Source organism: Linepithema humile, chromosome 5 (assembly GCF_040581485.1).
Source record: "Linepithema humile isolate Giens D197 chromosome 5, Lhum_UNIL_v1.0, whole genome shotgun sequence".
NCBI lineage: Eukaryota > Metazoa > Arthropoda > Insecta > Hymenoptera > Formicidae > Linepithema > Linepithema humile.
The window spans coordinates 7,824,944-7,847,304 of record NC_090132.1 but is presented as its reverse complement, the minus strand read 5'-3'; the positions used below and the strand labels follow the sequence as shown (position 1 = coordinate 7,847,304).

Below are 22,361 nucleotides of genomic sequence, written 5' to 3'. Positions count from 1 at the left end.
GTAAATAAAAGAATCGTAGAAATCGCGGCACTTAAGACTTCGAGTTCGATAAAACTCGCTCGTGGTCGAGCAGTAATGACCGGAGAGCTTGTTTTTCGTTTGCACGTTCCAGAATAACGAACCGCTGAGATATATATTGAACGTATTCTTCATTAATTCGAATATGATCCGGGCATTTTTTTTCAGAAAGCCGCGCCGTTCCTTTCCACGTGGAACATCGTAAACGAAGGAGGAAGGGTGGAGCCACCATTAAAGTTACGAAGATCATGCCCATTACTTTAATGAACGATGTCCAATACGAGTTCCTGGGCTTATGTCGAGCGCCGAACTGGAAACTGAGTATGTTAATCCACGCCAACATTGCCAACCGTGCATCGACGCCGAGGACTTTACCGAAAAAAAAGGATCGGCCACACACGAAGATCAGACTACCGTAACACTCGTCGGGAATATTATTTCTTGAATTTTTCTACCTGCCGCGATTATGAAAACGGCCGCTAGCGTAGCAATTAAGACGAAGATACCCCCGTGAGAACTTCATCCCTTTTCATCGTAACTTCCAACGGAACGCTGAACGAAGAAAACGATGAGTCGGACTTTTAGTTTAGTTTTATCATACTTCTCGTCGGCGTATTAAAATGCAAATATAGCGCGAAATACCGTACATTATCTACCAAAAATATACTTAGCATAATGCTGTGAATTTCATTAAATATATTTCTGCTAAAATTTCTTTGACGTATATAAGATGAATATAAACTTAGAGTAAAATATATAATATATAAAAGATAATATAAGTATTAGAATGTATTTTTAACATTTTTTACACATTTTATAATTAATATGCACAATATTCATATAAGTAAATTGTTATATATTAAATTAAACAATTTAAAGATTGGAATTTTAATAAATTTGAAGTTTTTGCTGGGAGAAATGAATGATTTAGTTTCGTAGTGATAATTTTTGAATTTGTATGATGTTAACAATGAATTTTCATGGTCTAATCGGAGGTTTTCCGACCGTAATTTTTTGCTTGCTAGTTTTTTTCGCGAGATAGTATGTCCATCAGTACAATAGTTGTTCGAATTTTTTCACCTAATTTTTTTGTGGTTGGTTGCAATCCTTTTCTCCCGAAATTTCACGGAAAGTCCCACCATTTCTATTTTGTTTCCCACATTTTGCCCACAGTATATTTTTATAACCGAAAACAGTCGAATAGATATAAGTTTAGCATTAGATTTTCTATAGATTATCCGCGAGCATAAATTTTATATAAATACAAAAGAAATGTAAGTTCTTCTCTTCAAATAAAAATATGCATCGGTCTATTCTCATATCAAACGTGAAAAAAATAAATATATAAATATTTTACATATATGAATTATATATAAAGAGAAAAATAATGCATATTTAAACACTATTATTGTGTAAATTTACTTAAAAATTTATTTCTAGACAATTTATGATAAGTGAGCATTTTACACAACGCTAAAATTCCATTTACGACAGCTTCGCTACATATGTACAACGTATATTACTTGGGTATACTTTTTTTTGTGCAATTTCTTGCACAAGTTCTATCCTGAGAAAAAAGAAGCAGATTCAGGCAATTCTCTTTACTAGCAGCAACCCCGGATGTGTGGGAGACGCGAGAAAATGGCGGAAAATAACGCATAAGAGCAGCACCGTTATAAATTCGAGCACGAAAAACGGGTCGTTCCCGGGTCCCCTGTTCCTCTTGTAGCTTTATGGTGCACTAGTGCAAAAAAAGGTTTAGTCTCCCTCGGGTTTGACTCGTGAAAGCCCTAAGAATGTCTGCAAGGGTCACTGTTATTATACGAATACAAAATGTCAACAGTTGCTCATCCACCTTCGGACCGTCAACAGTAACGTTACCATCGTAACTTAATCGCGCACCAGCGGTTCGCGCGTCAACGAATTGCTAATTAGGAAGTTTCGCGCAGTTTTAGTTCGTAACATTCAGCCATTCTGTCTTCGTAAGTCTGACAACTCTGTCGTCGCGCTACACTCAAGCCGGAAATGAATCGTTTAAACAGTTTTACGCGTGTGACGATCGGCGGATTGACAGTGAAATCAGGTGTTCTCCGATCTTTCCACAAGGTGCACTTGGTTTGTTAAACTGCTTAAAGTTTATGTTGCCGGCGCATCGTCATTAAACTGCACGTTATGTCTCGTATACTAGCAAAGATACACAACAAGCGTCGTGGTTTACTTCGCGTATGTAGAGCAGGGTTATTTACGGGATATAGACGTGTATGATCGCATTAAAATGAAGCGACTAATACTTCGTTAGAATTTTGGAAAATTTATCGCTCTTCAATTTGTTGCAATTAATGCAACGTTGCTCGATTAATTCTTTAGACATTTGACCTAATTATATCACGTAATTAAAACGTACTTGTTGAAATTTTATTTTGCATTAAAATAAAAGCCATTTCTGATATAAGGAAAATGCTTTTCTGTCATTATTTTAAATGCAGTTAAATTTTTAACATATTTATTCCAAATTATTCATATAAGTAATCTTCGTAGCATATACATAAATATCTTAGCTGATTAAAAAAAAATGGTAAAAAGATTTTCGAAAAAGTTAAGTAAAGAAAAACAAAAGCAGGTAGTAAAACGCTACCATATCCTTGGTGTGACGCGGTATCGGCGTTGCGCGACCAATTATCATAACACAGTACACACGTGTTCACCAATCCTTGGCATTTCACATGTTGACTGAAGTCAAACGGGAGTTATTTGAGCGATATTAAGGTTAGCCATCCGTCGTTTATTTTTGAATACTCCTTGGAAACTGTGTGATGCGAATTTGTGCCGAAAACTGTCCTCACCAAAAATATATCGTCAAGGTTAAACAAAAGTAACACAATTTGGAATTTAAATGCGCTAATTTTTCAAGTAAGATTTTTCAAAAGAACGATTAAAATTTATTAATTAATTATCTGCTATCAATTTTTTATTATTTATTTAAAACATTGTAGATAATCTTCCAATAAATGTAAGTTACAACGCGTCACGTAATGCAGCTTATCGGAAGACTGCCGTATAATGTATTTTTTGCATCTTCAAACATGACGCACAGTTTGCTATCGCAAGTCGTTTAATTCACTATTTGTTTATAAGAAAGATATCATGTAGAAGAATAGATAATTATTTCATTAAAAACTTTGTAACAATGATATGACTTCGCACATTTTTCTCATTTGCATACCATAAAAAAAATCTTCATCTACATAGTCGATTTATTCGTGTTTTGATTTATAGTTTGAATAAAATTATTCTTTTATGAATGTTCTGTCAAACAAGATAAATGTGAAATGTGCAAACGGATTTAATTATATTGCCAATGAGGGAAGCAGTCACGTATCCGTGCCATTTTTGCGCATTACGTAAGGTTTATTCCTTGTATCTCTATCGCTGAAAAAACTAGATTAACTTACGAAAATGTAATATGACGCAAACATGCACAAAGTAATGCAATAGAAATAGAACTATGGAACAAGCGTGCGCGTAAAAAGTATAATTAAAACAGAAGATAACTAAACAATATTATAAATAATTAAAATTTTATATTACAAACAATTAAAATTTTAAGTAATCGCCGTAAATTTGACTGGAAACTTTTCAAAAGATATCTTTGATTTTTAATAGTCAATTAGTTAATCGAAATTGTCGGTCTTTTTCGGCTTTCACTTCGTATCTTTCTGACAATCGTATTTTTTTCCACCTGGTATCGGAACTGGAGGCATTTTCTTCGTTGATTTAAGTGTGTTTAAATTACATTCACGTGTATATATAAATTGTTGCCTTTCATAAGCCTGAAGCTCACCGCAGCCGCCTCTAACATAAGACGCTGGAGCTTTGGCGCGGGTACCACGAAGAAGAGTATGGAGATCGAATACTGACAGGTGGGGAACGGTTACGGGTGGTAATATCTTCATTTACATTGATGGCCTCCTTTGTCGATCCGCTCCCTCAACCCTCGCGTGATTTCGAAACCTCTGTATTCCACGCCAAATCACGCTTCAGAACAGTACGTCGGCGATCGATAATTCCCTAATGAGAATACAAGCGCGGAGAAGAGCGGCGTTACTACTGTCTCTATTACACAGCATGGAAAAAACTACGGAGCGTGAGAGGGATACTGAAATCCGGCTGGGTTTCGCTATGGCGTAGCAAGTTATTGATCGATGTCAACTCACTTCAAAAACACTGGTAACGTAAAAAATGTTTCTACATACAAATAGTCAACGGAAAATGCTTCCCTTTACAAGATGTATTAAATTACTAACATTGTGTTGAACGAAATAATTCTTAATACAGAAAATTGTGATTCAAAACTCAAAGAAATACGATCATGGAAGTGAAAGCTAAAAAGAACAAGAGTTTCGATTAATTAAAAAACGACTGTCAAAAATCGAGATAATTTAAAGTAATAATTGCAATAAAACTTGCAAAATTTCGGCGAGAAAGCGATTATTTCTTGCTGTAATTGCATACCGCAAAAATAATTAAAGAAATTAATTACAAAACTACTTTGCGTACATCTCTGCGGAAAGTAAATAGAGGAAATAATTAAAGAAATTAATTACAAAACTACTTTGCGTACATTTCTGCGGAGAATAAATAAAGAAAATACGATTATTTGCATATATTTTATACATGTGTGCCAAATTTCACTTCGCGTAAGACAATTTAAGTGCTACGTTGCCACGATAGCAATTAAAATGTAACATAGATATAGAATATCTAGCTAATGTTATTAGAAAGAATCAATTTCTACGCGCAATAACGCGTATGTTTCAAGAACCTTTCTCCGAGTAAAAGTCGCGAGCAAAAACTTGAGGCATGTAGAGCAAGTCATTTATTTTTACTTCCCATATTTCGCACGACATCAGAATTATAATTACTTTGTTGACGCTATAAATATTGCTTGTATATAAAACGTTAATTCTAAAAAATTTTCTGGAACAAAAAAATTGATTTCAAAAGAAAGAGACAAAGACGCATGATAAAAAATCAATTGCAAGCGAACGTTATCACTTAATATATAATCACTTAATTACGTCCGTAATTACATGCCGCAGCGTGTAACGAATTCGCGGCTAATTACGCGCGAGCAACGTTGTAAGAAACGAAGATTGTAGTAAACAGCCGGCTTATTTATTGGCCGGTCGGTATTAGCGATAAGAAGGGCGGTACCTTGTGCCGTTAATGGATCAAGTTTGCTACCTTGATACTACCTCCCCTCACTGACTATCTCTCCGGACTTCTAACCTATCGTATCCAATCAACTCCCATGAGCCCAGCCCTTTCCGATGCAGTCCCTTTTTCTCTTTCCCTCTTTTCGATGTCGGCACGTCCAATTTCTGCCGGTAGTAATTACGAGCGATTCACGTGAGTGCAAAATTAGTTCAAAACTTGGTAATCTCAGCCATAGCATTTACCTTCTAGCTATAATTTGCGACGATAGAAGATACGACGGCATGTACATCACGGCTAAGTATTCGGATTCACCTGCCGGCTATATAATAAATGACTATAGGCTTTCCATAATTTTCTAAACCGCTAGACCGTTTTGTAAATTACTTTTGCAAAATTACTCATCTCCGTTTTATCTCGCATCTCCAACGTTCCTTTTGCAAGACATTCATCCAAAGTCAACTTTGTATCCGCTTAATAAATTACCTTGCATCATTTGTGCGTAAAACTTCTGCGACATACAACGTATTTCTTGGAAAAAAAATACAGACGATTTTAGGTGAAAATCATGTCTTTTCGATACTGAAATAAGACTCTTCGATTCTCTGTATCTATATTTCGTCATAAAATGTAAAAATACATTTTATTATCGTCGACTCCGTCAAACGTTAAACTTTTATAAATTTAGGGCTTTTTTCCGTCCCGCGGTTGATATCACTTCCTCTTCAGAACTGCAGGTTATCGTTGATAGGCGTCTGAGCATAAATCCCGAAGTGCTTTTAAGCTTTACAAGTTCCAAGAGAGAGACCTGAATGTCGCTCGCTGCGGATCTGGAAAGTTCCACCGTGAACAAGCGACTCTTATACAAACGAGGCGAAAAGTTTGCTGTCCCTTTATCAACGTGTTCGCTTCATTCGCCTCGCTAGTTATTACGAACTTTACGATAAAAAGGGTTAAAGCTTGAAATTAGTTGGAAACTTATATAGATGCGTTGAACTTTCTAAATTGAAGACATTGGATTACTTTTCTCTTGCAAACGCCAAATCTGATCGCTTTGTTTATATCTCGCTTTAAATTTCTCTTTTCCAGTAGTCTCTCATTTTGAAAAAACAAACGCCATCTCGGTTTAAATTGTTAAATGATTCTATCTAGATATAGAATTGCATATACAGTTGTTCATGTACAAATAATACGCGCGCACGTATGGAAAATATTATTATAGTAATATAAAAAATTTAAGCAATTTAATAACAATTATCGCAACTAAATTTGCATTATAAACATAATTATTTCTACACGTACAATTTCTTTTACCTAATTCTGTTTTGATTTAATCAGAAAAAAAGTTTAACGATACGACGATTCAACCAAGCATTTATTTTCTGTTCTGTTGGCTTCCAAGGATTTAGATTTTATCTTCGTTCCTTCCTTCGGATTCGCGGACATCCCTTTGTTGATACGCGCATGAATATAAAGCCAAAAGTGCTTTTAAGCTTTAGAAGTTCTGCATAGCGCCCGCAGAGGAAACCAAAATGTCGCTAGTGCGGATCTTAAAAGTTTCATAGTGCACGAGGACTCTTACGACTCCGCGAAAAGCTTCGTTGTCGGACAGAATAGATCTGACCATGCAACGCTTGTGGAATGTCTGTACAATGTGTTTCCAAGAATAGATTTCTTAATCGTTAGTCATCGAGAACGTGATAAAATAAATTCTTGAAGACACTCCTGACGGCGCGAAAACATTACATAGGAAATCTCTTCTTTACGAAAGACGTTTTCTCAGAATTATAAATTATAGCTTGTAAATGAGAAGCATAATTGTAATAATATGTCTGCAAAATTACTTCATATTTCATCAAAGAGTATACTTTTCAAAATTATTCTTAAGTTAGTTCTAACAAGAAACAAAATATCACTGCGATCTGTAAATAATTTCTATTGAGCAAAGTCGGTAATCTTGTTTTTAGAAAATTAAAATTAAAATTAATTGAAGCGCAATAAATTAATTGAATTTGTTTCTTAAGCCAGCAGCACACGGTACGTTTTTGCTTACTGGATTGATTGCGAGTTAATAAAATACTAGAAATGCACCATACAGCATACAGTATTTTTAGTAATTTACCAGCTCGCAATCAATCAAGTAAGCAAAAACGTACCGTGTGCCGTTGGCTTTAATTTCGCTATTGCTCGTATAATTATTTATTAAAAAATCCTCAATCGCATGCTTCTAATGTTAAATCATATTTCATATGTATGCACGATGCAATTAATGAAATAAGTCACGAAGATACTTTTGAAAAATCGATTACAAGAGCTGTTATCGTAAACTCTACGACAGAATTAATCTGCAACGATCTCATGCGACGGGCCAATGAAGCAGAAAGCAGCGAGAATTGGCAAGCGACGCCAAAGTTAGTAGAACCTATCATCGCGGATGTTCTATTAAAAACGATTCCGCCTAAATGTACTCGTGCATTACGCAAAGTCGGTAATTCGGAAAACATCAACGTTCCAATAAAACGTAAAGAATAACTTTATAATGCACACGTTAAAAAATAAGATTCATACTTTATAAAAAAATTTCATACATCCGCATTCCTCTTTTCTATAAATTTACTTCTATTTATTTCCGAGTAAAAGTCAAAGTTATCGTTTTAGTATCTCAAAAACAAGAAGACTCGCAAGAAGTTAATATTATTACAGGCAGTAGAATTTAATAACGTAATCGAAAATAGTTTCACGTCCGGCAAGCCGATGCATTCATATGCAGTATACCGCACATATCTAAAAAATTCACATCTACCTTTCAGCGGCTGTCAAGTAATAAATATTTTAGAGGGGCTTCCAAGAGTTTCGCATTTCCACAAATTCATAATTCACCAACATCGTTGCGAACTATCGCGGAAATTCGCGCCTGTTTGCCGTTACTTTGCGGCTTCCTAGCATTTCTCCGATATCACTTATGTGTATCGATGTATAGCTGCAAACAATAGAACACACACGCTGTTCAGAATGAGAAAAGATAAACGAAAGGCTTGTCCGTTCTATCGACCCAGCGACGCGCGCACGCTTTTCCTCCGAAATAACGCAGAAGACCGATCATGGCGTCGAATTCTCAGACAATCTCCAACATCTGATATTTTAGATCTAATTAAAATTTCAAATTATAAACCGTGTGTCAAAAGTCTATCTTAAAGACAGATTAACTAATATTATATAGTTAATATCAAATATGTCAGCGAAATAAATATATAATTCTTTCTCTTTAAAATTTTTATATCAATCTAAATAACCATTATTCTATATTATTTATAGAATCGTTAAGAACAATAAAACAAAAAGTAATTTTTTATGATTCAATCACTATCTTGACAAACATATTTAAAACAAACATACAAAACAAAACAAAAATAAAACTTTTAACCGTATTTTTTATCGCACATAATCTGAACTAAATCTTAATGAAACATATGAATATTAAATTGATTTATCTATCATATAATCACAGATAATTATACATATACACTTATAAGGACACATTATAAATGCGAATCTAGCTATGACTCTACATTATCGTCTTAATGGTGCACAGAACGTACTATTTCGAGCGTGATACAAAGTTGTTAAAAAATCTTTACGATTTTCTATATACGAAATTCTACGTTCAATGTCCCTGCTGATGCCGTCATAGAAACAGTCGCTTTTTCCGCTCGCACGCTACAATGGGTTTGTTATCTGCCGTATTACGTCTGTTATTTTTTTTGTAACAAATAATTTTATTGCTTTCCGATATTTGTACCCCGAGTCGATTCCTCTTATAGCGCATAAATTCCATTTTTCGTACGCGACGTAAAAAGACAGCGTGTAACTTCGCTCACACAGAGAAAAGAAAAACTTTGTAGGAATCAAAATGTCGCCGGCAACTGGCTAACATGCTATATGCGATAACAATATAAAATCTTAAACGTAAGCATTTCTTCTTAAAGCGGCCAATTACGGAATTGTATATTTTATATTCTATTCAATGCGCTTAGTTTGCAAGTCCAATTAGCCTCACTCGTCTCCACGCGGTGATGTTTTGTATAAGAAAGTACGAGAATGTGACTGGATTCTGCGCCGCAAAATATCGCGGCGTGTAACCGACGTCCGCCGCCGATCATGCTAAGTGAATTCCGCATCGTCGCCGGACTCTAACCGCGCAGCATCCGCGCACTTTTCCTGGACCGAGTATACTGCGGCGCACGCGTGGAGCATTTGCCTTGGCTTACACGAAACACCCAGCGCGATGAAAATGAGTAGTAAGAAGCGCGATGTATCTCGTCTCAGCACCGCAGGAATTTATAATATTTTTTTCATCACGAGAATTAAACATACAACTATAAACATATTTAACTCTTGGAATTAAATTTCCGGAAATGCGAAAAGCTTTTTTCTGTTGAATTTTATTAAGTCTTAAAAAATCTTGCTAAAATTAATTTTAAAATATTAAAATTTTACTATTTACTTGTGACGCTTGTACAAATATAATATTGTTACTGAATTTCAGAAAATATCATAAATGTTTCTAAGAATAATTTAAGATAACGGTTTTTGTCCTGCAGCTACAATTTCTCTTTCTTCTATACGTATAAAATATTTACAAAATAGCGGATATATAAAAAAAAATAGTGACGTGCAACAGTCATGCCCGTAAACTGTAAGTTCTTACATTTTTCACTTCTCTGCGAAAGCTAGTCATACGCACGTACGATAGAAATTTGAGACGAAAGGGTGAGTCCGTCAGAAATAAAAAAATAAAATCGCGGGAAAATGAAAAATGGCTAAAACGCACGAGGTCGCAACATATACACTTTCGTATATATTTTCTTACGCCTTGTCTGTTACGCAAGTTCTCTCCGGCCGGTTTTATGATGGCTATCATTAGAGGTCAACGGTCCACGAAATTGCGAGGTCCTCCGATCTTGTCAGTTTCTCGCGGTTTCCGAGGTCAAACGTACACCTTTAGAGTTAGAAATCCACGGGCAGCATCAGACATCTTGGTCGATCTTTCAGCAATGTAATTTGGATTCATATCACGAATGGAAACGCTCTGAGATTATTGAAATACGCATTAAAATATTGCGTTATAAAATATTAAACAGATTTAAATTTAATTTAATTCGAACGTAAAGCAAAAAATTCACGATTGCGTTAAATGCAATCCCCTCTTCAGATGTGTAATATTTTATGAAACAAAATGGCATGCACGAAATGCAACGTAAAACGAAGGATTCTCTGAGCTTTATCGGCGCCAATTAACTTTGCCTTCGGCCAGTAAAACTTCGCCACTCTGTATTCTGCATGACGGATCATAACCGTAGGGCAACGAACTCCAAAATTGCGCTTTCCATCGATCGCGCCCAGGCAACGTCCTGTGGATCCCAGGATCCTGTGCGCGAAGTATGGCGCGATTGTCCAATCCGAAGGCGGACGTTCGACCAGACCCCGGTTCTCTTCGGCGAGTGTATTAGATTGGCTTCGAGATACGTGACCTCGCTTGAGAATCAACTTCGTTCCCTTCTCCGCCCACCCCCTTCGGCCTTACATCTCGCCCCTCACTCTGCCCCTGCCTCATCACTCCCTCCAGCAGCCGCGGCAACCGCCCTAGCCAACCACCGTTGCAACCCGACTCAACCTTCCCGGAATAGGTCCGATCCTCCCTCTCCCCGTTCACTTCTCATCTTCCTTCGCGTTCGCTACATTGCCGCGCTCGCTACATCTTTCTTCCTACGTTCGTCGCTTTCTCTTTTCTTTACACGTTCCAGCAAACATTGTTGCGTGATGATCGTTTACTGAATAACGAAGCATGAGTGCTAGTAAAGTAATTTGCCCTCTTGATCGTCTGCGTTTCATAGATTATGTTTTAATTATCACTTCGCATCATGCTTTTCTTCATATATATATAAATAGGCTAAATAATATATAAGTAAAATGCTGAGAAATAATTTTAAAAATTTCGACAAATTATCTAGAAATGACGGACTTTTATTCTTCATTGTGGCAGAATTTTCTACAGTGCTTTTGGAGCAACATTGTTGTTTTTAAACCCATGATCGATATTTTTTCATTAGTTCAGAGGGTTCGTTAGTAAAACCAAGTAAAACTTCATGTTTATACAAATTTCTGCCGTGTTATTCACGGTCACTTCGCTGTTGCGATGATGTCGCGAACCGTGTAGCTTTCACAGCAGATACGGGTTTCACAAACTCGCCGAACGTGCGGATGAAGTTTAATCAACAGACGCGATATAAACCGGTATCCACGTTTTATACCGCGGGATCGTTCGGCAAAATCAAAAAATCCGCACCAACCGTCACCATCCAACCCTCTCGACTTTTTGTTATAAATGGGATTAAATCAGAGGAAGCCTCCTCTCATCGGTGGATTCAGCAAATGACCGAAATTTTGGGGCGGTTATAAAATACCGCGTTCCGATGCACCGCGCCATGACTGCCGCCATGTACCTGTGCATATGTGCGTGTGTATGTGCACAGATATGTGCAAACCGCGAACAGTACGTATCAGCTAGCAGAGACAAACTCGTTTCCAATGTGTTCGCCTCCGCCTTCTATACCGAAGCCAAAGAGCAATTCCTATTCCAACGACTTTCCGTAAAAACGTCTCATATCGTGAGACATTGTTAAATATATTACGCCATTGCCTGTGCTCTCGGGTACCACCGTGTAATACATATGTATGCGCGTACGGGGGAAGCCATTCCGATAGGAGATCACGTGCCTACAGAGTTTTACAGTCCGCGCTTTGATCAGAGTCTAGACGGCAGACTGTCCGTGATCCAAAACTCTTCAACTCTTTCTGTCAGATGGTAGATATTGTACGCGCAGATATCACTCATCGCACTTAAAACTCTTACATATTTTTTAAATCCGACTGCGTTTTAAATTGAAAAATCTTGATTAATTTTCTTTAAATGACGACTGAAAGACGCTGAATGTCAAATCACGGCTACCGCGCATGTATCAACGTTAATTAAATAGATATTGAATTATATATTGTAGTTATTATTACATATTATTCGAAATATTTTATTATTTGATGAATCATGTAAAATCTGATATTTTATATTAGCGCTATCCCAATATACTCCTTTCAACGTACAAAGATAAGGCATACAAATTTCGTGCAGAGAAATTTCTATGCTATCATCTCGGTATCTCTCTTCGTTTGCCCTATTCTGACTTCTCATTTCCTGCTCCCTCCGTCCCTTTCCCTCGTTTGCGGATATTCCTACGTTTTCACAACCTCCAAGTTTTCATGTCTCTGGAATATCCCTTCGCTTCAAGTTCCCTTGGCTCGTTCCTTGTGACTTCAGTCTAATGAGACTGCAACGTCGCCATCGAGATAGACGCATGGATGTATGTATCCATACCTAAATCCCTAGGTACACGGTATTCGTACATAAATACGAGCGCATACCAGCGCACGAAAATGCGCTCACTAACATCAACCGCGACTGCCCGACGTTTCTCTGGAAGCTCGACGACGACATTCCTGCCGATCTCCTTACTTTGTTCATCCGACGATGTCGCTTTTACGTAGCCAATCTTCACGTCAACAATGTAATACGCTTTACGTCTCGACGGAGACAAATAAAATTTCGCAAGACCCGTTCCTGATGAGAAAAGTTAAGAGACGCTTATTCTTGAAATTTGTCCCTTTCTTTCAATGACCAAAATGCGGTTCCAGATAACGGCAAAAATAAGCTTTTGGTAACGAAATAAAAATTATTTATATCATTAAAGATAATAATTCTTATAAGAATCAACAACAGAATTATCATTAATATTTATGCGATTGAAATCACGAAATGCATCATATTAACCTTCTAATAATTATCATAATTTCAGAAAGTTTTAGTCACAGTATAAATTTGACGTATGCCAATAAAATATTGCTAAATCCGTGACATTTACAAAATATTAGTTTGCAATATTTAAAACAATTTAATTAAATAATTTGTATACTGTGATAATGTTATCGTTTCTTTATTTCTTCAGCAATGTAGTATCTCCGATAATTTGATGTTCGTCAATTTATTTATATTTTAATGTGCAAAACTATGAAACACATGAATAAATGATAAGATATGTATAAAGAAATTCATAGAATTTCGTTAAATAATAACTAAATTCATAAATAATTAATATTTATCTACAAAAAATAAAAAATTTCGTCAAAATATCGCCAACTTGTTAGATCCACACACGTCTATAACTTTGCTACAAGGTGGGCATTTGTAAACATGATAGGGGGAGTAAAGATGGGAATGGTGGACAAAGAGTCCGCGTAGAAACATAAAATCAGACGTTGCGACTACCAGAACGATCGTCCGCGTATGGGCGTAAAGAATCCTCTTTACGATATCGTCGTGCGAGTTTCGAGGTGTACAACGGGTTATGCGACGACCTAAGCTGGCTAATTAAGAAGTCCCGGCGTCTTCGATCCGCGACGAGTTCAATTTACGTACGAGTACCCTCTCGTGAGACTCCCACGGAATAATTTCAGCGAGATTGCAACACGCATTTGGTCAGCCCGGCCTCTCGCGGACAGTGTTGTTGCCATTTCACGATAAAAACTGCACTAAATAATCTCCAAGTAGGACGTACCAAGCTGCATATCGGATGATGTTCCATTCCAATTGGTATGAAAATGCGAGATGATATTTTAGTGTGAAATCCTTTCCGACCGAAGTATCGTCTGCCATATTACAAGCAGGTTTTACGAACGCGCGCACAGGAAACTCGAATGCATAAACATGTGGAAAGCATACGACAGAAAATCTGATCCGATAAGAATACTTTAAGACAAACCAGAATTATATCCGTCTCAAATGTAATACTACGCGCATAAATGTTGCATATACGCATCACCGCGCAAACGTTGTAGATCGACCTAATTGTTTCAATTTAATGCCGCGAATGACTGATTCGTTTTATGATTTCAGGAGAAGAAATGGAAAAAGAAATCTGCGAAGCATCCATTCGCTAATGGAATGAAACTCTATTGACGCCAATGTAATCAAGAAAACTGGCCCGAGATAAAATTGATGAAATGCAGCGCAAAAAATAAATAAGTAGGGCACTCAGGAATCTAATCAGAGTTATGTCGAAACATTCTATATATATTCTCGTCTTCTACGTATTTTCTACATATCATTCAATTAACTATGTTGCTGGAGAAAAGAAAAAAAATATATTTAAAATATATTTGGTAAAAAAACGTCTGTTTACCTTGTTGCAGTCTGCATTATATTCTTTGCTGCATAAAGATCATCATTGTCAATTTATCAATACTAAATTCTTATAAATAGCGTTTTTATCAGCAACAGATTCTCCAAAAATATATCATTTTCTCTGCTGTATGTATTTTTAATCTCAAAATGTTTAACACACTTCTGTTGCATTATAATAAAACTAATTGAATCTACCGGTAGTAAAAAAAATTCCAGTAGGACTTCGGGCCTGTGCCTTTGCACGAACGAAAGTGATTGATCCTAGGAAGAGACGAAAAAAGAGCAGGGGATGGATCAGGCACGTAAATGGATGGATAAATAGGAGTTTACTCAATCTCCGGTGCGAGAAACGTGCGGTAAACGACATTGGAGCTGCCCGAGTGTGCTCATCGATGTAAATAAAGGGGTGAGAAACTTCCCGTCGGGGGCGTCTGTGCGATACGACCATTACAGTAGATTGGATCTTTCTCGTGAACGTCGTATATTTTTGCTAATCATGTGCTTTAGCAAACTTCAGGTTTCTTTTCTCTACTTTTTTCGTCAATTACTATATTATCACTTACAAAGTCGAGATAAATTAATATCTATTATCAATATTTACTTATCTCAGACAATTTCAGGTAAGATATTTATACATTTGCCTAAGATTTTGAAAGTAATTGACAGAATTTTATGCAGCACACAATTTTTTTGTCACGCAGATATACACAGTTGCTACAATGTTACATCCAGCCGTGCAAAGTGATGGTGTGTGAGTAAATTTCATAGCACGGGCGAGGACCGCAGTCGCAGTAAAAGACGAGCGCATGCACGGCCGTGCTCGTATACTGGAAGACCAATGGCGACGCGTGCAAACGCGCGACAGTGAGTCGAAAAGAGTTTGAGCTATGTATGTGGGATGCGCGCAAACACGGATAAGAGACAGATAAAAGTGTAGACGGCACATGAAAATGTAGCAGCTGCTGCACCAGCTACTGCGACACAACGCTGCGGTCCAGTTTATTCATGTCCAAGAAAATATTTCATGCAAGTCGGTGAGAAGGTTTTCGGTGGATTATGCGCGTAAGACATTGCACGAGCTAAAATTGTCCAGCTATCAAAAGTTGTCTCGCTGTACACGCCAACCCCTCGACCGCAACGGCACTTAAATACATTGCAAGAAGAAAAGGGTGATTTATAATTTCAGCTATGTCGGGTTTGCATCTCGATTGTCTGAACTCGTTACGCTCGTTATTCCTTTCAGTCACGACAACGTTCGCACGCTAGATTGTATCAGACATGCAATTTTTTCTGAAAACATTATCTTCTATTTTATTATTCCATTTTCACCCTCGAAGAAAGAAATAAGTAGATAACCAACCCAAGTACCTTCACGCAACAAAACAAAATGTAAATTTTTCTTGTATCAATGTAGATAATAATTATTCATGAGACAATTATATTCAGAACAATGTTGCAATTATCATTTGTGTCTAGAATACAGATTAAAAAATTCGTACTATTATTTTGCGTTAGTGAAATGAAATCTGGTCGGTGTCAATAAAAAAATATTAAAATATTTAAAAAATAAAAGATAACATTATGTTTCACTTCAATACTGTTCTTAGGAAGTAATTGATACATATCTGATTATTACATATCTGAGTGCTGTATTGAAAGCGTAACATCACAACAAAGAAGATAATTGCGCGGCTGAAAAACCTCCAAAGAGAATGAATAACGGAGAAGAATATTTTACGGTGTGAAACAGAAAACACACAGCCTTGCATTTTCTAATCGCATGGAAAAAATCGATTTCAACTTTATTTCACATACCGACCGATCCTCAATGCCATCTGCATCGAGGCATCCTATATACATATGTTCTATACATAGCCTTCCTGAGCGTAAATCTTGCGAGACGCGGCGTTTAATTGTACAATTGTAGTAAATCAAGCGATCAGCGGGAAACCGTAATTATCCGTGTGCGGACAATGATAAATCATTTAGTAAGGATGTGGAACTATAAAATGTAATAGCGCTAGTACCGCGGCTTGCTGTGAAGTATATAAAATCCATGTTTGCGCATCCCACCATTGCTCTCGGCCAAGACTTTGTATTTCGCAAAAAAATACTTATGACGCATATTTATGCGAAATATTACACGTATTAGTTTTGCTGTACAATAAAATTCGTAAATAATTTCGTTCGCTTTCTCAAATATTACATTTATTATTGTAACTTTGAGACGCCACGAAAGTAGTGAAGTATTTATTTGTTTATGAATTGATGATATCTCAGCAGAAGTTAAATAATATAAATTTTTTTCAAATTAAATTGCATCGTTGTAAGCTACGATAATTTAGAAGCAAAAATCGCTAAAAATGTAAAAATTAGATAAAACTAAAGATTGGAAGCAATTCTATCGAAAGTAGCGTAAGTCCAGTTAGAAAGATTATGAATTTCGATAAAATACGCGTATAAATTGAAGGGAAGTATAGGCAGATAAGATTTTAGCACAAGAATTCCAAGATTGTATCCTGCGCCGCGTACAAAATAAACAACTCATATATCAATGTCTAACTTTTCGATAAGCGGAGCTAGAATTTCTGTTAAGAGACAATAGCGATTTATGAATTATATTACGGTAATCTTATGTTCCGTTCTATCGAATCTTTTGAATAAAATGTTCTTGGAGTTTTCATTTATTACCCAACCACACCAACGCGGACACAATCGCATTGACTTTTACACAAAAACATATTCGCGATAAACGCAAACATGTGTATATGGAGAACGATTAATCGAAGGGAGCGCACCGTATAATTCGCGTAAAATATTGACACTTTCGCAACGATAATGCTATCATTATTCTAGAATATCACCGCGCGCCATCGTTGGGTGTTCATCCTAACTACTATCGTGCTCTCAGCTGTGCGTAGCTACGTATAAGGGTATCTACGAGAGTGCGCGTAAACGCACACACCATAGTCGCCGGCTATATATAGCACTTCGGAGGAACGGTGTGGTCGTGAGTTACGCTCGATATTTGGAAGCGTAGCTAGCAATAATGCGCGATGATGCGAGAATACAGTAGGAAAACCTATCGTACTGACCTGTGATTACGTAGGGAAATGATCGAGCCGTGGTCGCATCGCCAATCGAATGGATCGTGCGTTCACGCTGCACGCATGTTCGCCGCTCCATGGAGACGCGGATTCCATAATGCTATTTTTACGCATGCGCCTTACCGAGTGACGTCCATTCACCCATTCACACGCGAGACGACGAACGAGTTCTAATCGTGCGAAAAACGAAGCGTCCGAACCGCGACGCCCGTCGCCGGCGTCGGGTCCAGACGAGATTTGGTAAACTTCGATCGGACCGGCTGTGTGTCGCGGCTCGAACTGTTCACAGTTAGTTCCTTCAGGGTTCCTCCTCTTCCTCTCTGTCCTCGTGTGCACATACATGGAGAATACCAAACGGCAGGCGCGTATCCACGATACGTGTGACGGAGCCGAGTCACGTGCTGATTACGCTCTAGAGTTTACGCGTTCTTCTCGCCGCGAAGAGACAACTGCGATCATCAATGTTCGTAATGCGCGAGGAGGGGAATATACGACACGTCCTTGTCTACCTTTTATTTATCAACCCTTCACCTTATTACGCTGGGATCAAAATTCAGCGCGATTAATTAAGAAGTCTCGAACAGCGAGCAACGCTCAATCCGCGCGACACAACGCGGACAACGACGTCTATGTCTCACGATTAAATTTTGACAGCTGCTGATAGTTACACGCGACAAACGACGTCGGATCGGGACGTCTGTCTGACTGCGTAGCAGACGACATAATCGAAAGGCATGGATACGCGCGAGCACGATTTTGTTGGCGCTGTCGTCGTCGTCGTCGTCGCTCGCTACCCTCGTCACTTTCGTCGTCGTCAAAGGTGTTCGCTACCGTAGGTGGTGCGGCCGTTTCGGTCCTAAGTAAAGGTAACGCCGTCTGAAGATCCAGAAGCGAGAGGAAGAGCCGGAATAAAGTGGGGGGTTTATGGGTTTGCATCCTATGTACTCCATCGTATCTCTAGTTATGGCACCACGACAAAACCCACATGTATAACTTCGCGTTACGTTACTTCGTATATCTAGTCTGTATCTATATATAATTCTATCACACGTGTAACGCGTGCACGTATACGAACATTTCAGCGCGCGGCTGATACGAGTCATGTAACCAGCACCCGCGCTACGCGAAGTAACCCTCCTGAGTGTCTGTATGCAAACGCTGAGTGCATTTTAGCAAAATTGAGTTGCGTGCTTCCGCGGCTATAGCAATCTATTCCAACCTGCACCTTGCTCCGAAATATGATATTCATATTCTGATTATGATCTGTGTGCTTGCTTCGAAATATTACATTCATATGCAATGGTCTCTTCACTGAATTAAGAAAAAAATATGTACTATGTATAGTAACTTTCAACGTAAATTTTTAAATAAACTTTATGTAATGTTTACACTCGTTTGTTTGTTAATTATTTTTATATTTATATGTAAACATAAAATATAATTTACAATTTTTTGGTATTTTTAATTATGTCCTAAATAACGTCTCACTTTGCTTGACGCTTTATTTTCTATCGTCATTATCTTATCGTGTATTAAGATAAGTAGTAAAATTATTAAAATAATTATTATGATAAATAATAAGCAAAAAATGTATATAGAAAAATATAGATAAATAATTAAGAGCATAAACAATTATATCTTGTAGATATATGCCAGAGAATATTGATACAAACTGTATTAAAGGGTAAGCTGTATATAAGGGTAAGTCAGTGTATTGTCAGGATATTTATTTTGGAGTAGAGTAGTGACGTCAGAATGGCGAGAAATGGTAGTTTTGTCGGTAATATAGAGCACTAGTTATTATTGATCTGACAATAAAATATATAGTTAAAATTTTCCAAATGTATGATTAATCTCTGCGCATGTGTAAATTCTAACAAAGTATAATAAACTATTTTATTTAAAAAATTTGTCAATAATTGCAACAAGTTACTCCCAAAAATAATTAATAATTAAAATTAATATTTAATATTAAGCGTACTATATAAACAATTTGTCAATGAAGTATAGAAGTTCAAACCGTTCCAAAAAATAAATATCACTTAAATTATATTACCAAATTCAGTCAAGTATACTATATGTATACTGAGCAAATCAATGATTTCCTTAAATATTTAATTATATGTAACAATTAGTGTACTCCTAAAAATATCATAAACTATTGAAAATTATCTATCACAATCATGGTGCAACACCTGAGCTATGTGCAACCTAGATGTGTACCCATTCCTATCAGAGGTTTAGACGGAAGAAAGGATGGCTAGAAATGTGGAGGGATGGAAGCGCATGTCGCGATGGTATGGAAGGGGATGAGCTAGGCAGCCGGCAGCCATCGTTGCTGGGACAGACCAATGGCTGCGTTGCTTCAAACAGTTACGGCAGAATGGCCGCACGGCTCCGCCCGATGTAAAACTCGATGGACGTTACGCTTATTGGACACGAAAACGTTAAAAATTTTATTGCGTGCCTGGCAGTTACACCCCGCTTTTGAAACTGTCTTCTGCTATGATATCCACACCCTCCTCTCTCTTTCTCTCTCCCGCTAATCGTAAAGACCGGCGCACCGATATATAGAAGTTTGTAGTTTTTTTAGTAAACCTACACCTGACTACGCCCCTTTGAATGTATCTTACGAAATTTATTTGTCCCGACGAAAAGTTAAGTTTGAATCGCCAATGGTCCTTAGTTTTCATCCTAAAGCTTAAAATCGACAAAGTAGTTAAAATATGCACAATTAATATTTTTAGAATTATTTTTAAAAGTAATTTATATATATATATAAATACGATAGAACCATCGTATCATATACTACTGAAAATTTATGATCATGTAGCACAATGCTACAGCATGGAAGCTAGTTCTTGCACAGCTTCATAAAGTGCATTATCATCATTGCTAATAGCAAGATAATTATTTCCAACAACATTGTAAAAAAAAATTGCTACAGAGATAATTTCTAATATCTCCGCAAATTGTTTTTATAGTCGATACTGCATAGATCATATACAAGGTGTCCGATAATTGCTGAATTGTCTCTCGGGTGTAGATAGAGCGAGTTAAACCGAGTAGAAAAGTCCTCTACCATTTTGCGATTTTCGCAATAATTAATTGATTAAAAAATATATCGGCCAATTCGCGCGAGTTTAAGAGCGCGGCGAGAAGAGACCCGTGGCGGTACAGCCTATTGTTATTTGGTTACTAGGCGCGCGACGAAGCGTTGGAAGGAGCGCTCTACAAATGACAACGGCAACATACGAGCGGTGCGTAACGCTAGATCCTTGCGTCCTAGCGACCATGTAACAGTGGGCTGTCTCTTCTCGCCGCGCGCTTAGACTCGCGCAAATTGGCCGATCTTCTTTAATTAATTTCTCATTACTTATTGCAAAAATCGCAAAACGGTAGAGGACTTTTCTACTCGGTTAACTCGGTCTAACCCGTTCTACCTGCACCCGAGAGGTGATTCAGCAATTACCGGACACCCTGTATACATAAAAAGTAATACCAACTACTTGTGAAGCAGGAAACTCGATAGTTTTCTATTCAACGTACAAGTGATGTAATATTTTCTTATATTGCTTATCAAATGTGTAATGTATATACATAATTAAGATGAGATAAAGTTATCATATTAGAGCAAAACATATCTGCTAATTATTCGCTAGAGTGTGTCGACAATATATTCTCTCTTCTCTCTCTTTCATCGGTCACGTTGCGTTATTTAAATTTCTAAATCTGACAATGAGTCAGAAGTAAAATATATTTTTTACGAAGCAGAAAGAGAATTATGTCATAAATTAGCGCGCAAACGGTATGGATAATATTGTTTTATTACGCATGTTTCTCATTTGCATTAACATAAATATAAGGAAGTAATTAAAACATTTTTAGCATTCAGTAACTTAGATCTATATAAGTTCTGTGACTGTCCAATTTACAACTTGGTATTAAAAATGTTAATTTTTTAAACGCAATTAATATTTTTTTTTGTAAATCATGAACAGTGTAATGTAAATATAAAGATCCTAAATTAACTCATTAATCCAATTTATAATTATACAAAAGACAGCCGAAAAACTGCCAAAAAGCACTCGTAGAATTTAATCTATCTTTATATTAACAAACTGCATTGCATATTTGCGTCACTAATTATTTCATTTATTTCATTTGTTTTTTTGTACGTCGCGTTCTTTCGATATGACAATAATTTTAAACATATAGTACATTATATGACATAATAATAATTCAAACAAATCCTGAGCAACTCCCTTTGTCTGCTAATTATTCGCTAGAGTGTGTCCACAATATATTCTCTCTTCTCTCTCTTTCATCGGTTATGCTGCGTTATTTAAATTTCTAAATCTGCACACAATGAGTCGAGAAGTAGAATACATTTTTTACGAAGACAAAAAGAGAATTATGTCATAAATTAGCGCGCAAGCGGAATGGATATTATTTTATTACGCAATTCTCATTTGCATTGATATAGATATAAGGAAGTAATTAAAGCATTTTTAGCATTCAGTAACTTATCAAATCTATATAAGGTTTGTAACTGTTTAACTTACAACTTTGTCTGGTCACATGACGTCATGTCATTTATTCAACTCCTGACTACCGACACGTGTTTATCTCGCAATCACGGCTCATGTCAACCGCATCACAAAGTATTTAGTATATACAAAGTGCTTTTTATTCCGTAGATTATTACCGATAGATCCAAATGACTGAGT

General features: G+C 36.9%; 1 long non-coding RNA gene across 1 annotated transcript; it reads left to right on the top strand.

Moving 5' to 3' along the window:
• The first annotated feature begins 316 nt into the window (after window positions 1-316).
• LOC136999972 (uncharacterized) lies at window positions 317-14,650 on the top strand. The gene is made up of 2 exons (XR_010890296.1): window positions 317-2,124; window positions 14,237-14,650. It is a non-coding gene; the product is annotated as an uncharacterized lncRNA (long non-coding RNA).
• Window positions 14,651-22,361: the final 7,711 nt, after the last annotated feature.